The sequence below is a fragment of the Littorina saxatilis genome, unplaced genomic scaffold (genome assembly GCF_037325665.1).
Source record: "Littorina saxatilis isolate snail1 unplaced genomic scaffold, US_GU_Lsax_2.0 scaffold_1424, whole genome shotgun sequence".
Classification (NCBI taxonomy): Eukaryota; Metazoa; Mollusca; class Gastropoda; order Littorinimorpha; family Littorinidae; genus Littorina; species Littorina saxatilis.
The window spans coordinates 2,968-20,465 of record NW_027128981.1 but is presented as its reverse complement, the minus strand read 5'-3'; the positions used below and the strand labels follow the sequence as shown (position 1 = coordinate 20,465).

Sequence of the window (17,498 nt, the reverse complement as noted above, 5' to 3'; positions counted from 1 at the left end):
TCGATAAATATCGACAGGGGGCCGACTAATGGTTTAAATGTGAAATGTGTGTATAATAATGGGTGTGGGTCTGAAATGAAGTTAGGTAGTAGGTACTGAACTTGTCAAATCCAGGTGCACAGAGCCCCTGGGGCTTTTAGTCATACCTCAGGCAGCTATCCGTTAGAAGAACTACCAAGTTTCATTGACTTGCACCCAAAGAGTCAAGAACTGCGATTTTTTTACGAATTAATTTCGTACTCGGACCCGGCTGGTCTTGACCTATTTTTGGATCTAAATTTAGATCAGGTAGATCACCACATCATGCACAAAAAGACACGTCACTAGCAAACTATGTCAGACGTCATCATGAGTTTGTGTAAAACAAAATGGAGGCCGGAATCACTCAGTTGAATGGAACTCCGACCAAACACCACGTAATAACTAGGTTAATTTATGCACTCGCGTGAACAAGAAACTGTCGAGCTTCACAGATGTCGTCGTTGGGTAGTTTTGGGTGTGTTTTACTACCATAGGAGGATTTTTGAACTGTAAATGCACTCAGCTGCAACAAAAACGCAAAACGAAGGCTGTGAGCTGCACTGTGCCTTTAACATTTGTTTTGAATAATTATTGGTATTTTGACAATGTGGGTAGCATGGAAATGTAAGCATTTGAATGTAAGTCTTAAGTACCATTGTACCCAGGAAGAGAGACGAGAGATAGGAGTAGGTTGCAATAGCTTGTGTGGTCTTTGAGTTTTGTTTTTTGAAAGACATTGTTAAAGAAAAAGAAGACAAGTACAGTAATGTAATATTTATTGTGAAAACCAACGATCGTACAAAGAACATGTGAGGCAACATTATGTCTATGATGGTGTGAAGAAAATTAGTTATGATTTATACTATTATCATTTAGACTTGAGACTGAATAGCAAAAGGCGAAGTGTATGTTTTGTGGTGTGAATTGAAACAAAATGAAAAGTGTAAACATCTGGGAAATTGTGATTAAAAGACTTCGTTATTTCTTGATTGTTATTGAAAAATAGGATATGCGCCGAAATGGCTGCGATCTGCTGGCCGATGTGAATGCGTGATGTATTGTGTAAAAAAATTCCATCTCACACGGCATAAATAAATCCCTGCGCCTTAAATATGTGTGCGATATAAATTGCATAAAATTAAAATAAAAAAATTAAAAAATAAATCCCTGCGCTTAGAACTGTACCCACGGAATACGCGCGATATAAGCCTCATATTGATTGATTGATATTGAAGTGAATAGCAAAACACTGTATTTGAAAACAGCATGGGATTTATATATTTTTTGGGGTGGGTATCAGGTTTTACAAATTGTAGCAAAGTCGATTAACTTTACCATGTACGATGTTTGCTTGCAAATTACAACACAAACGCGAAAAACTTAACTATTTGTAGAGTTCTAAGGCATTGCAGACAAAGCAACTGCAAGAAAGTCAGGTTTAAGCAGTGTGAAAATAGTAAATTTTAAGGGGCTTATTGTCCGTCAGGTCTTGATTGCCTATATTGGACATGAATTGGTTTATACGATTCGAGTTTTTACGCCCTCACGGCTTTTGATGTTTGCGTGTTTAGGTGGTATCAGCCATCTGCACTTATGGTAGAATGACCAAGATCTTTAACGTGCCATTGTGGTGACACGGGGGTGGGAGATGGATACCGTCTCTGGGTCTGCACATAAAGTTGACCCGTGTCCGTCCCGGCCCGGATTCGAACCAGCGACCTCTCGATCACAAGTCCAGTGCTCTACCACCTGAGCTACCCAGGCCCCCGTGTGTGAAAATCCGCTGAAAGCGGTCTTATATCCCTTCCGGTATGGCCGGCTCTTATGACACTGACCCTTAGCTGACCGTGAGGCACTGAAAAGGTTTTCACGGAAAAATTCTCTCGAAGAACCAAATGGGTTCGGTGCATTTGTCAGTCTGTCACATGTTAAAGGGCCCCATACGGGTTTAAAGAGATAAGGTACTGTCGTGTTTTTTCCCCAAACCTAGTGCACTACCGTTCTCACGAGATAAGTTACTTCTGTTTTGTTCCGGGTTTTTTTTCTCTCCAATTGACACCATGTATGAGAGATGAAACAGAAAAGCATGTTGTGAAAATGCAAAAATTTGGAGGAAAAAACAAAACAAAACAAAAGTAACTGTTCTCATGACAACGGCAAACAACAACATATGTTCACCGCCCTCAGCTAATTCAAGAAATCACCCCCACCCCCCTCCTGCTAGGTACACGTGCACTCTGCTTTGAGACACATGTTCACCGCCCTCCTGCAAGGTACACGTGCACTTTAAGTTAACCTCTGCTTTGACCTGTGTGCCAAGAGTCAGATGAGAGAGAGAGAAAGCGAGAGCGAGAGAGAGAGAGAGAGAGAGAGAGAGAGAGAGAGAGACACACACACAGATAGACAGAGACAGACATAGAAAGACAGAAGCGGAGAGACTCAGAGGGAGACACAGACAAAGACATACATACAGACAGAGAGAGAGAGAGAGAGAAATGTAACTGATCTCGTGAGAACCGGGTTGAGGCCTTGCATGGTTTTGACGGCAACAATAATTATTGTAGTTGTCTAAGACTTTATTTCTGTTTGATTTGTGATATGTTGGGAAGACATATTTATCAATTGATCAACAAAATAAAACATAATACAAAACGACACAACATTGTTAAAATCATTATTGGCCAACGTTGAACGTTTACGAAGGCCTCAATCTTCCCGCGCCGTAGACCAGATTAATAGGTGCTTGATTTTGGTATTTTGATTTACATAACATTAAACCTTTCTTGGGGTTCATGGTCATGGCAACAGCCATAATAATATTATATCATGTATAACATTACAGTTCAGCATATGTGAATTACATGTCATCATACCAAACTGTCATATATTTGTATTCCTACATTATTCTGATTGATCACAACCAAACCTACTATCATTGGACACATCCAAATGCAAGCGCCTGTTCTTGACAATTTCCCACTGATCTAAAAATAAAATCAGTGCAATTTCCTGGGTCGGGCTTTGCCACAGACACTCACGGTTTGGCCTGTAGGTAAAATGTACAATGTATTTTCTGATTTGTGCACAAAAGCTTTTTTTCTTTTTTCTTTTTTCTAACATAACAATGTTTAATGTCACTGTATGTTACGTTTGAAAGACCATGGTCACATTTGTAAAACAAATGTTACATTAGAAAATAAATAACATTTTAGTTCATGATTTTTTCTACACCAGTGCTGAAAATAAGACATAAAAATGTTGGTATATAAGTCACTCAAATGCAGTATAATATGAATGGTTTGAGTTTATTGCGGTTGACCCTGCACAGTTCGACCAATGATGTTTTTATTGAACAATTTTGCAACTTCCTGTGTTACACAAACTCAGTGATGACCAATTTTGCCTTCACACATCCCATAGCGTGACGGATTTCACAACTTTCTATTGATGAACAATGTTGCCTTCACCCCTCCCATAGGGTGACGGATGTCACAACTTCCTGTGTACACAAACTGATGACGTATTTCACAACAAAATGGCGCTGCCCATGGTCAACCTCGAAACTATCCGTATAGAATGGGGGCCTCCTGGCCCCCATAAAAAAAACTGCACAAGGTGTACTCAATTGATGATACAGTTGGCATTAAAATCCACCAATCCGACAAAACAAACACTGATGCACGTCTTCTGTCTTGTAAAATACTAACATCCAGATCCACTGCAGGAAACAAGTTACAATACAAAGTCTTCAACGTTGCTGGAATCATTGTAAGCTGGTTCGATGGTGTTGAACTTGTGGACATGCGCTCTGTAGAGTTTGTGGAACTTAACAGTGTTGAACCAAGCAATTTAAAAGCAATAACTCTGATGCAAGCATCATGGTCTTCTACAGAATGGAGCACCCAGTCTGTCGCTTGCTCTTCGAGAACAGTCTGCAAATGCAAGGGCAACTGTCTAACGAAACGGTGCAATTGCCGAAAAGCAAACATAGACTGCTGTACAAAATGTTACCCAGAAAGCACATTTTGCAAGAACTGTTGATGGATTTCCAGTGAAATGAAAAAAAGCAAAAAAGGCATGTTTGTGTGTGTGCGTGAGTGCATGCATGTGTGGGACTGTGTGTGAAGGCATGTAGCATAGATAGGCCTACCTATCATTCTTCATCTTTTATAAACTTTTAAATGTGTGATATGATTTAATCATATTGATAATAAAACTTATTGTGCGCAATTACTCTGTGTTTTTCGATTATATCAATTCAATAATATTTATTTTTATTTCTGCATTTCAATACCTGAAATGAGTAAGCCTTAAAGTCATGAGTGACTCAAGATGAAATGGTTTTAACAACAATTATAAACCTTTAAACACATTATTTCCCCCAATTCATATTTCCCCTAGTGAAAACTGGAATTCCCATCTCCACTGAAACTGGATTCCCGTTTGCACTAGGGCAAACTGGAATTCCAATCTTCACTAACAAATATCCAGTGGAGATGAGAATTCTAGTTTGCCCTAGTGCAAACTGGAATTCCAATCTCCACTAGTGCGATTGGGAATCTTAGTGGATTCTCATTTCCACTGTGACATATGTCTATATATATAAGCTGAAGAGTTTTAGCTATTTTATGAACAATTTATGGCTTATCCTTGATTTTAAACATGATCAACTGGTGTCAGCAGCCACTCCTTATTTCTTTTAAAGTTAGTATTAAAGTTCCGGAACCCCTGTAACCCCCCCCCCCCCCTCCCCCTAATCCGCCCCTGATATATATTGGTGGGACACTGTCAGCGCCGTCCACCCACAAAACCTATCGTCACTTCATGTCCTCAGCAAAACCAAAACTCACGGATGACTGATTATGCTGACCGAAGCAACGAGGTAGAGAGAGAGAGGGAGAGAGAGAGAGAGAGAGAGAGAGAGAGAGAGAGAGAGAGACAGACAGACAGACAGAGACAGAGACAGAGAGACAGACAGACAGACAGAGACAGAATGACAGAGAGACAGAGACTGAGAAAATGCGTGCGAGCGTGCGTGTGTGTGTGTGTGGTCGATGGTGGATTGTTGTTCGTTTGTTAGTGTGTGTGCGTGGGTTCGTGCGTGTGTGTATATATGTGTGTATATATGTGTGTGTCTGTGTGTGTGTGTCTGTCTGTCTATGTGTCTGTCTGTCTATGTGTCTGTCTGTCTGTCTGTGAGTGTGTGCACACGCCTATCTGACTGCGCGTATGTCTCTGTGTATGTCTTTTGAGTCTCTGTTTGTGTGTGCTGGTGAGGAAATGTATCCTTAGCGGAGTATGACTTTATTCAGTTATTCTGCAGAAAAACAGAAATGCTGGAGAAAAACTGTTTGTTTCTGCAGCATTTCTGCATAATGTACCATCTTTCGCGAGAGCAACGTTTTTTTCTGCAGTAAAACAGTTTTACTGCAGTAAAATGGTAATCAAGAATGCTGCAGTAAAACGGTGATGTTGTTTTACTGGAGAAAAACTGTTTACACTTTTTCTTCAGCATTTTGGCATTATTCAGTTATTCTGCAGAAAAACAGAAATGCTGGAGAAAAACTGTCTTTTCTGCAGCATTTCTGCATAATGTCATCTTTCGCCGAAGCAAAGGAAGTTTCTGGAGCAAAACATTTAACTGCAGTAAAATTGAAATCAAGAATGCTGCAGTAAAACGGTGCTGTTGTTTTACTGCAGAAAACGGGCTAGCCTGTTTACACTTTTTCTGCAGTATTTTGTACTGGCTCATTATAATGTTGGAGCACGCGAGCCCCCCTCTGTCGAGAGATGGCTCATCCAGAATTACCAATAGTTGTTTATCGGTACACTGCGGAACAAACTATTATACTATCCCAGGGGGCGACGAATACAAACACTACTTTACAAGGTCGTTCGTTTTTCTCCAGAAAAACTGTCACAGACTATTCTGAAGAAAAAGTTAATCGCAATAATGCTGCAGAAAACCAAGTAAACATTATGCTTCAGAGAAACTGTTTTACTGCAACAAAAAACGTTGCTTCGGCGAAAGATGACATTATGCAGAAATGCTGCAGAAAAGACAGTTTTTCTCCAGCATTTCGGTTTTTCTCCAGAATAACTGAATAATGTCATAATCCGCCAAGAGCCAGTACAAAATGCTGCAGAAAAAATGTAAACAGGTTTTCTGCAGTAAAACAACAGCACCGTTTTACTGCAGCATTCTTGATTTCAATTTTACTGCAGTAAAATGTTTTGCTGCAGAAAAAAACGCTGCTTCGGCGAAAGATGACCTTATGCAGAAATGCTGCAGAAAAGAACGGTTTTTCTGCAGAATAACTGAATAAAGTCAGAATCCGATAAGGATAGAAATGGCCCGGAACGGCGGAACAGATACGTGCCGCGTGACTTTGTGGGTGGGGGTGAATGGTGGAGGGGGTCAGTGTGTGTGTGTGTATGTGTCGGGGGGAGGGGGTAAGGCAATCAAACTGACAACATGCGTGACGAAGAACCAGACACGGTTCACTGATTAGCCGATGTGGCCGTCAAAACATGTTTGTGTTTTTCTCCCTTTGTTCTCACAAGGGCAAGCTAAAAATGGCAGCTAGTGTTCGGTGTTTTATTTTGCCGTTTGCGTCGACAAGGCCTGATATTATGATCCTTTGGGACTAAGCCTGGCTTTTGTGTTATTGCCTATGACACCAACGACAAATATGGTCGTTGCATGCACCCATCTCCCCACACACACACACACACATACACGCACTCATGTACAGACATACATACGAGCGCTCAAACTGACGCACGCATGTACGCACGTACAGACACACAGACACACACACACACACAAACTCACATGCACACACACACACACACACACACACACACACACACACACACACACACACACACACACACGCACACAGCTTTATTCCAGCATTCAGGGTCAGGAACTCATTTGTCTGTTTACTTGGCCGTTCTGTGACAGCAGTGACAGCGAGAAAATTACTCCCACGAGATTTTTACTCCGGAGTAATTATTTCGTACGAAAATGTTACTCCCTTTACGAAAAAAGCACTCCCCCATTACACGAGAAAAATACTCCCCACGACAGGTGAGTTCCGAGTTAACATTTCGTACACAAATGTTACTCCCCTGACGAATAAAAAAACCCGATAAATTACTTCACCCCAACACGAGCAATTTAACTTCCCATGCCAGGTGTACGAAATTTATACTCCCTTGTCCCCTGTTAGTCTTGGTGGTGGAAGTGGTGGAGGGAGGGTAGCGCGACATTCGTTTGCGCGAGATCACATATTGGCATTATCCCTTCGCCCGCATCCCATTTTCGCGTACGAGATTTTTACTGGAAGTAAACAAAATGGGGAGTAAAAATTTCGTGGAGGGAGTAATTTTTTCGTGCCTTGGAGAGTTCTTTTCTCGTACGAAAAATGTACTCGGAGTAAGAATTTCGTACGAAATTTTTACTCCGGAGTAAATTTTTCGTGGAGTAAAAATTTCGTGTTACACCGGCACCTTGCGTGCGGTCGTCTTCTTCCGTGTGAATGTCCGTACACACTGACTGTTCCTGGCACCCTATGGTAGCGGAAATGTCAAGCCCGTTCCCTTTGCTACTGTGTTTTGACTGAGAATATACTACTCGTCAGAAGAAACTCGATTCGTCTTATGTGTGTGTAGATCTCTGCTGCTTGGCTACCGTGTAGTGACTTCGTACTACTGATCATAACATGACCAGCATCGCAGCTAAGATCTATATAAAAACGAACACGTTAAAGGCACAGTAAGCCTCCCGTAAACCATCACAGAGCTCCCCGAGCGTCTAAATACAGTACAAGCATACTTCCATTTGAACGCTCACCGAACGGGAACATCCTGGCTGCTTTCTGTCGAGCGTGAGACATTTTCAAAGAATTTATTTTCGTAGACTTGTTCCGTTAACAACAACGGCGCCTCGTTTTTGCGCTAGACCTAACTTTTAAAATCTAAATAATAAATTGACAGCTTGTTACACAAACATTCTTTAATCATAAAAGAATTCGTTTTTCATCAAGACAAGATCAGAACAATTCGAAGTTGTGAAAGTTTAAAAAAAGAAAAGCCCGGAAGCAGGGTCACGCAAGGGTCGTAGCAGACGACGGCCGGTTTATCAGTGCAAATCGCCGTTCCTCTCAACAGTCAAAAGCCATCGCTAGAGTTCTTGTGAACCACAGCCGTTGTTTCGTGCATAAAAAAACGTGCTATTGTAGATAAGCTCACGTCGAGTCGCATTCAAATGACTAACTATGACGACTGCATTGTGAAAAGGGAAAACTGGATCACACGGGTTCACGATGGCTCAGGGGTAAGATAAACCACGCAAAGATAAATTCTTTGAAAATTGTTCTCTCTTTACGGAGGGCACCTAGGATGTTCTCAATTGGTGAGTGTTTAAATGAAATGGTGTTTGTACTGTGTGTAAAAGCCTGACCGTATCTGTGATGGTTTACGGGAGGCTTACTCTGCCTTTAAGTTCCCGCGCATCACATCTCACGTGACTGTGAATGACTAATCGCTAGACGATTAATAAGTTCCTTTTGACGACATCAGTGTATCATAATTTACAATGGACTCAGCAGCGTATTGAAACTGTCCATTGTAATGCAGAAATGTTGCAGCATAAGAACGCACCGCTGATCAAAGAAAATAGGCTTTGTGAAAAATATACAAAAGGGCAAAAAAGGAACCACGTGTTATGGTTTTATTGTTAACCCGTGGACAACTTGAAAATAATGTGGGATCAAAGACCCCCACCCTACCGTCAACCCCTGTTTTTCTAATAAAACAGAAGACGACGCGATTTAAAACTGAAAATCCCGTTTCCAAGAGAAAGATAACACTGCGCAGACTATACACTTTTCGTCTCCGTCGAATCACTTTATTTTTTATTTTTTTATTTATTTTGGTTTAATTCTCACCCCCCCCCCCCCCCTCATCCCTCCTCCCCCCCTTTCTCGAAAAAGCATGTAACTTCTCCGCCCACTAAGTCTAGCTGACAGTCCAATATCCCTCAAACACAAGGGTGCATGAACCTCCTGAACAAAAATAAGAAACCTTGCAGGAAAAACAGAGGTAAGAGTCAAACCTAGAAGAAAACTTAAAAACAAAACGCTCAAAGACAACTTCAAACGGAAGAGAAACCGGGAGAAATACACAAAAGGAGAGAGAGAGAGCGAGAGAGAAAACAAGTCGCGTAAGGCGAAATTACTACATTTAGTCAAGCTGTGGAACTCACAGAATGAAACTGAACGCACTGCATTTTTTCACTATGACCGTAGTCCGCCGCTTGTGCAAAACGGAGTGAAACTGACGAGCCTGTTCAGCGCGGTAGTGGTTTCGCTGTGCTGCATAGCACGCTTTTCTGTACCTCTCTTCGTTTTAACTTTCTGAGCGTGTTTTTAATCCAAACATATCATATCTATATGTTTTTGGAATCAGGAACCGACAAGGAATCAGATGAAAATGTTTTTAAATCGAATTCAGAAATTTAGTTTTGATCATAATTTTTATATTTTTAATTTTCAGAGCTTGTTTTTAATCCAAATATAACATATTTATATGTTTTTGGAATCAGGAAATGATGTAAAATAAGATGAACGTAAATTTGGATCGTTTTATATATATAAAAAAAACAAACAATAATACAATTTTCATATTTTTAATGACCAAAGTCATTAATTAATGTTTAAGCCACCAAGCTCAAATGCAATACCGAAGTCCGGCCTTTGTCGAAGATTGCTTTACAAACTGAATGTCAATCAATTTGATTGAAAATGAGGGTGTGACAGTGCCGCCTCAAGTTTTACAAAAAGCCGGATATGACGTCATCAAAAGTATTTATCGAAAAAAAGAAAAAAACCTCCGGGGATATCATTCCCAGGAACTCTCATGTCAAATTTCATAAAGATCGGTCCAGTAGTTTGGTCTGAATCGCTCTACACACACACGCACACACACACACACACACACACACACACACACACACACACACACACACACACACACACACACACACACACACACACACACACACACGACCCTCGTCTCGATTCCCCCTCTATGTTAAAACATTTAGTCAAAACTTGACTAAATGTAAAAAGCACAAAAAAACAAAAGTTTGTTTAGATGGATGCCGCAAAAAAAGAGGGCTGGGGGAGGGGTAAGCACTGAGAAATGCTGTGGATTCTAAATTTTCTCATTATTTTGTCGCAACTTTCTTTGGCTGCACATCCATTGATCTTTAAGTAAGCCAGCATCTCTCAATTTTCCGTTTGAGGCAACAGAAAAGTATGGCGGTTCAAGGGAAAGAAGAAGTGGGACAGGAAGAGCATTCAGAAGAAAAACAAGTTGGAAACAATTCTGGAAAGAAACCTGTAGCATACCATGTCATCTATATGCATGAATGCGGGAAAACACATAATTGTATCTGGAACATTTGCATGTCTGTGCATTGTTGGATTGCATGTGTTTTTTGTCAATCGATGGTGTTACTGTCCGTGTGTGTGGAGGGGAGGGGAGGGGGCTTGAGTGTGTGTGAATGTGTGTGTGTGTATGTGTGAGAGTGTGTGTGTGTGTGTGTTTGTGTGTGTGTGTGTGTGTGTGTGTGTGTGTGTGTGTGTGTATGTGAGTGTGTGAGTGTGTGTGTGTGTATGAGTCTGTGTGCCTGATTGTCTCTGCATGTATATCTTTGACAACTTGTTCGTTGATTTGTGTGCTTTCACACTTCACGCCTGCCACTCTCTCTGTCTTCTTCAAGTGAGTGAGAGAACGATCGAGTGAGTGATTACCGGCACATGAGTGATTTACTTCCTATCTTCCTGACATACGTTCTAACTTACTTTCTGGGCAAATGAGAGCTTGACAGAAAGTGAGGATCTGAGTTAATCCTACCTTTCATTTCACAAATATAAATTATGTGTTCAAAGGTCGGGGAGTCTCTTCACCTGATCTCGGTGCACACGCACCCTGCCAGCTCTTTCCCATACAGACACCTAGCGAGGTAGTAAGAGGATAAGCTAAACCAAGGAAGAATTGTTGAGGATCGAAGGCAAAGAGAGGACGCTGATATCGAAAGGGCGATGGGGGATGCGGGAAAGGGGAGGGGCGAATTGTCTCGTTCACGGAACGTCGGGATTATACATGCCTACGGTGTCATGACCTCCTCGGAAATACTCGCAAGAAGAAAAGCTTGCGCGATTCGACACGTTGTTTTTTCGAACCAAAATTTGAAACGCCTACTAGTTTCTTTCGGTTTCCAAGTCGCAAACGTATATTATTTTGAGCAAGGAACTTTCCTTCCGCTTAAAATAATGAAGGTGGCATATTTTGATGAAGAAAACAACCCACCAAAATATGAAGCAATTCCCGACAGTGTCTGCGTTCGTTTGTTGGCTCTGTGGTCAGCGATCACATTGTTTATTTCATGCCTTTTTTATTTTCAATTTTTCATTCTAATTAAGAAAATCCATTGCCCGCCTTTGGTGCATCCTAACAGTCCTCAATTCCGTTCTATATCAAAAACAAAGTCAATCAGTCAGCACCTAAGCCCCTATATATAACCCCCACGTGCAACAAAAAAAGTATTTTTGTAACACGTGGGTGTTATACGTTCTGGCTGTGATTGATTTAGTTTTTGACCTTTTTTCGTAACATGTGGGTGTTACGTTCTGGTTGTGATTGACTTTGACACCCCCTCCCCCCCCCCCCCCCCCCCCAAAAAAAAAAAGAAAGAAAGAAAGAAAGAAGAAGACGATTATTCATCTTGACGGTCAGATACAATGTCGAAGCCGTCTTCAACCTGTCGTCCCTCTTGTGAGCGAGTTGTCTCCCCGTCGCTTCCTGTTTCCCGAGCCGAGACAGGTCAGCGCATCGCTTGTCTGGTCTCCCTTCCGCCAATGTTGTTGTGCTTCTGTACGGTCAGTTCGTTCCGTCCAGACGAGGCAAGAGGTCCTGGTGTATAAATAAGGCTTCCAAAATGGCCAAGCCATCACTAGGGTGAACGCACTGGTTTTCTACAGTGGAAACGCCCCTTTTAAGACCTTCAAATATCTGAGAAAATCAGGTCTTATTAATAAGGAGGGAGTCTTAAAATGGAAGTCAGTTTACAGGGGCTGTGAACAGAAAGTCTGAAAGAAAACAAGGTCTTAAAAGGGAGGTCAGTTTACAGGGGCTGTGAACAGAAAGTGTGAAAGAAAACAAGGTCTTAAAATGGAAGTCAGTTTACAGGGGCTGTGAACAGAAAGTGTGAAAGAAAACAAGGTCTTAAAAGGGAGGGAGTCGTATATTGGAGGTTCTTTAACGGGGCGTTCCACTTTCTTTTCTTTATTTGGTGTTTAACGTCGTTTTCAACCGTTCAAGGTTATATCGCGACGGGGAAAGGGGGGAGGTGGGATAGAGCCACTTGTCAATTGTTTCTTGTTCACAAAAGCACTAATCAAAAAATTGCTCCAGGGGCTTGCAACGTAGTACAATATATGACCTTACTGGGAGAATGCAAGTTTCCAGTACAAAGGACTCAACATTTCTTACATACTGCTTGACTAAAATCTTTACAAACATTGACTAAAAAGGAGAAACAGAATCCGTTAGTCGCCTCTTACGACATGCTGGGGAGCATCGGGTAAATTCTTCCCCCTAACCCGCGGGGGGAGGGCGTTCCACTGTAACCAGAGCTTCAAGAGGAGAAAGTGCAGAGGCTTCGAAAATTTAAAATTTAAAGCCGGAAGAATAGCTGTGTTCAAGACTGTAGAGTACACTGCAGTTCTCCACAGTACAGTCTCTGACTGTTTTGCTTGCTGGGATGAATTGAAGAGAATATTATCTGCGGCGAGAAATCAAGAAAGGAAGCTTGATGCATAAACATAATAAATAAATCTGTAATTTAATATAGAAATAATGAATAGTGTTGTGATCCCCTCGAGGAAGAGAATGTCGCCTAAAATAAGAAAGAAGAACGCCGTATAAAGAGATATACGAAATATATATCAAATATATATATATATATATATATATATATATAGTATACTTACAGGGGGTATAAGTCCCCCATCGGGAGCCCGGACCCCCCCTTTTTATACCATTTTGAGCATACGGCCACCGGAGATCGGGGGACCTAAGGTAAATACGAATTTGAAAGCGGGAGAAGGGAGAAGGGAGGTAATCATTGCGTTACTATAAGCAAGACATCATAAAGTGTACTGTCTCCCTTTACTAGGATTAAAAATATCTGCCGTTTGAGATTTAATTTAAATTGAAGTTTGTAGTCAATATGTACATTATGTAAAAAAGGGAATTTATGGACCCCACACCTTTTTATTCCAAATCTCAAAAACAATTGAGTTATATTTTAAAAAAAATCAGGGTTAAGCTTCTTAACCTACAATCTAAAGAACTAATCCAAAACAAATCTGTTTGAGTCCTCATTCGGTGCAAGATTAAAAATTTCTAAGATATACGGCTTGATTTTGCTGTGACCCTGCAACCGGGAAAATGGCGTCCAACTGATTCAGATGTATGCGGTAAGTCATTTTTGCTTTCTTTGATTTGTTCTTTATCTAACTTATTTATCAAGTATTATTTCTTTCTTGTACTACTATTTGACTTGTTGTCAATTGTGTGCTTTGCTGGGAAGAATGGTAATAACATAACATAGGGTTACAAAGATTTACTTGAAGTTACAGCAAGTACTGAGTAGCGAACTTGCATGCGCACGTGTTTCCAGAAATCGGGAACTCGACTCGAAACTTTTGAACATATTAAACCATTTTTCTGACACTAGTGCATATATTTTGTTGACAAATAGTATCATTTAGTAATTCTACATCGAAACATGTGCTTGGTATTTCGGATAACAGACTCGTCTGAGGTGTCAGCTTTTGAGTGGAGAAATTGAAACTCGCTGCGAGATCGCGAGCTCTTCCGTCGTTTCGAACTTTTGCACTTTGTGGCTGGTTTTTCTGTGACATCATGTATGGACTTCGAGATTTTAATATAGATCTATATATATTTATTAACAACAACAGAACGTTAAACAGCTTGTTGTTACTTTTTAAGGAAACGAAGAAGAAATAAAAACGTAAATAAAACTTATATAGTTATACTGTGAGTGTGACTGTCAGAAGCGAAACTGACTGAAATCAACATCGGGTCGTGTCCGAACAGATTTTCTTAAAAAAAGAAAACAGAGAAGTTTGAGTTGCTGACGACCGTTTCCTCAAGCAAACTGCTTCGATTTCATGTTTGACATTGTCGATGGTGTCCACCAGTTCTGGTGCATGTTTTAATGCAAAAAAGAGTTAGTTTCTGAGCAAGCATTTCTTTACAGCAGTCCCTGCAATGATGAAGGCCCTCCGAGAAAGAGAGTGAAAAATCGGCCACCGTTCTCAGCATCGCGTATCTGTGTGTAACCTTTTTCATTGACAAGATACTCTTGTTTCCCTGCAGCCTTGACCAGTGAGTCGGTTACCTAATCTGTGAACCCTTCAGTTGTGTTGCTTTGTCAAAAGTTAGACACAGTCAACTAGTTTTGCTCTGAGTGAACAGTGCAGCTGGCCTCAATTAGCCGGTGACACCTCTCTGGCCACAGCACCAAACAGTACATGGCTGGGGGGAGAGAGAGAGGGGGGGGGGGGGTAGCTGGCTAAACTCAGTGGGGTGTCTGGTGTCACTGAAGTCAGCAGGAAGAGCATTGGAGAGAAATAGAGAGGTGTACTTGGAATAAAGGCCGTGAAAGGTGAATGCTCGCCCTAATAGGCTTGAGGTTTGCTGACCGATGTGAATGCGTGATATATTGTGTAAAAAATTCCATCTCACACGGCAGAAATTAATATGTAAATCGCCGTGAGCTCTTGTGAGAAACGGCGATTAATAAATGTCCATTATTATTATTATTACTCTTCCAAACAATTTCCAAGGATCAGTTGTCAGGGCTTAGGGTAGTCAGTGAGGGAGAGTGAGAGCGGTTTGTGTACAGTCCGACAGAAGAGTGAAAAGTCACTGCCACAAGATCGGCATGCAGTCAATAAAGCCAGACAAGAAGAATGATTATGACATGCGGCTCTATCTGCTGGTTTTTTTTATTCAAACTGGTTTTCAACGCTTATTCTCACAAAGCATCTGCACACCTGCCTCTGCCTCTGTGCTGTGTTTGTGTGGCTGCTTTCGTATGATGTCAGTGCATGGTGAGTGCGTTCACTGCCTTGTCACCACTTCCCTACCTTTTTCAGAATGTTTTCTTGGAGTTGGATAATTCTTTGAATTTGCGATTTTCCAACATCAAGACTTTTTGCAATCGCGATGGCAGTTTCTCCCTTTTTGTGTTTGTTCACAGCATTCACTCGATTTTCGCGAGTTAAATATTTTCTTTTCTTTGTAGACGCCATGTCGATCTCCACTGCTCTTCTGTCCAAAGACTGTCTATTCTGACTGAATTGAACGGTGTGTGTTGGTCTCGTGAGTTTGTTTTCTCGATGATTGGTTTGTGATGTTTACTCAGCCCACCCAACCATCACACCTCTCAGCGGTTAATTAGTGCCTTTGCTTACGCAAGACGGTTATAACTGGTTATAGCGGGGTGGTCGCTACACTGGTGACAACTATATAAGGAAACACATCGGTTAAAAAAAAAAGGTCGTTGTGGCGGGGTAGTCCTCAGAGAGAGGGGTCGTTGTGAGGGGTTCCACTGTATTATTATTATTATTAGATGTATTAGCAGTGAGATTTTGTCATTTGAATTGTGCTATTTTTCCACTCTCAGTAACCATCTGTTTCTTGTTCCAGACACCCACATAGAGGATGCAGGTGACTCCAGCCCCGAGGTGGAGTTTGTTCCGCGCTACGATCGGATCGCAGGCTCTCGTGACAACTACAATGTGTTCACTTCCAACTTGCCAGGTGCTCAGAACGTGACCATTCGGCCAGCCAGTAGCGACAAAACCCCTGCTGCTACGGCGGGGGCCCGAACCGTGTCGCAGTCACAGAGAGACAGCGTTGGCGCCACTTTGCCCAGAGCCGGTGCACTGACTGTTACTGGACTCAATCAGGTGAGAGTGAAGGGAGGGGTGGGGGTGAAAGAAAAGCAGGGTCTCAGAGAGGGGCATTGTTAGCGCAACTTTGTTCCGGAGCTGGTGCAGTCGACTTGATTATGTAAGGAAGAAGTGAAGAGAGAAATGGGGGAAGTTGGGGGGGGAGGGGGGAAGGGGAGAAAGGCAGGCATGCCTACAGACAGAAAGAGAGGATGGTGCCCCCAACAATGTATGCAATTTTTGTGAATTAGAACAAGATACAGTTTATCATTATTTGTGGCAATGTGAACATGTCCAGGTTTTTTGGACGGAATTTGAAAAATGTCTGAAAGAAAAATGTTATAACTGTGACAGACTCAGACTTACACCAACACTGGTACTATTGAACCATGAAAACCACATGAAAACAGACGCTGCGCTGGTTTTGATTATATTTTATTAATATACTGTATCGTACCTTTCAAATGCCTGAGCCACCTGATTATACTGTAGGTAGTTTTTGCTCCTCTGCGCATTACATTGTGCAGTATCACAGTATTGTGTCATGCATTATATCCGCAGGGCATTAGCAGAGACTAAAATATGTTAGTTGAAAAAAATGTCCAGTCTGTTGTTTATTTTAAGGCATGTTCATGTTCTTTTGTGATGTTGCAGCATACACAGCAGTTTATTATTAATCAAATCCTGCTGATATCATAATTGACCAACCAACAAATGTTACTGGTATAAAAAGTACCAATCAACATAATCTCACTCCGATTGTCCTGTTACATACAGCTTGTTATTAGAGCTTTGACAAATTGTTCTGTTTCGAAATTTTTGTTCAGCTCATTCCAAAAGACAGTACCAAAAGAGTACAGTGAAAACCCCCTCTAAAAATTTGAGAAAATCAGGTCTTAAAAAGGAGGGAGTCTTAAAATGGGGGTAATTTTACAGAGGTTATGAACAGAAAGTCTGAAAAAACAAGGTCTTAAAAAGGAGGGAGTCTTGAATTGGGGGTGTCTTAAAAGGGGTGGTTCCACTGTATCAATGTTGTTACGATGCTGCGTTACAGGCAGGGCGTAACGGCACCACACCGGCGCCAGAGATTGGAGCCTTCAGCGGTGTGCAGTACAGGGCTCCTGCCCCCGGCCCCACCCTTCGCTGGGAGAACCCTCACTCTGACCCTACAGTGTGCTCAATGTCTTCTCCGGGAACCAACGATATGTCAAAGGTACGCCAGTCACAAAATCACATCAAGTTCAAAACAAGTTGAATCATCGGTTTCAGTTGTGACATGCTTGTCATCATTGTGACACACACACAAGCAGGGACTTCTTCTTCGTTCATTGGCTGAAAATCCCACGTTCACTTATGATCATGCACGTAAAAGTGCATGATCGTTTTTACCCTGCCATTCAGGCAGTCATACGCCACTTT

The 17,498-nt window shown here is 41.6% G+C and overlaps 1 long non-coding RNA gene across 1 annotated transcript; it reads left to right on the top strand.

Annotated features, from left to right (window-relative positions):
- The first annotated feature begins 13,102 nt into the window (after window positions 1–13,102).
- On the top strand, window positions 13,103–17,245 carry LOC138957275 (uncharacterized). The gene is made up of 3 exons (XR_011452982.1): window positions 13,103–13,574; window positions 15,835–16,097; window positions 17,134–17,245. It is a non-coding gene; the product is annotated as an uncharacterized lncRNA (long non-coding RNA).
- The last annotated feature ends 253 nt before the right edge of the window (window positions 17,246–17,498 follow it).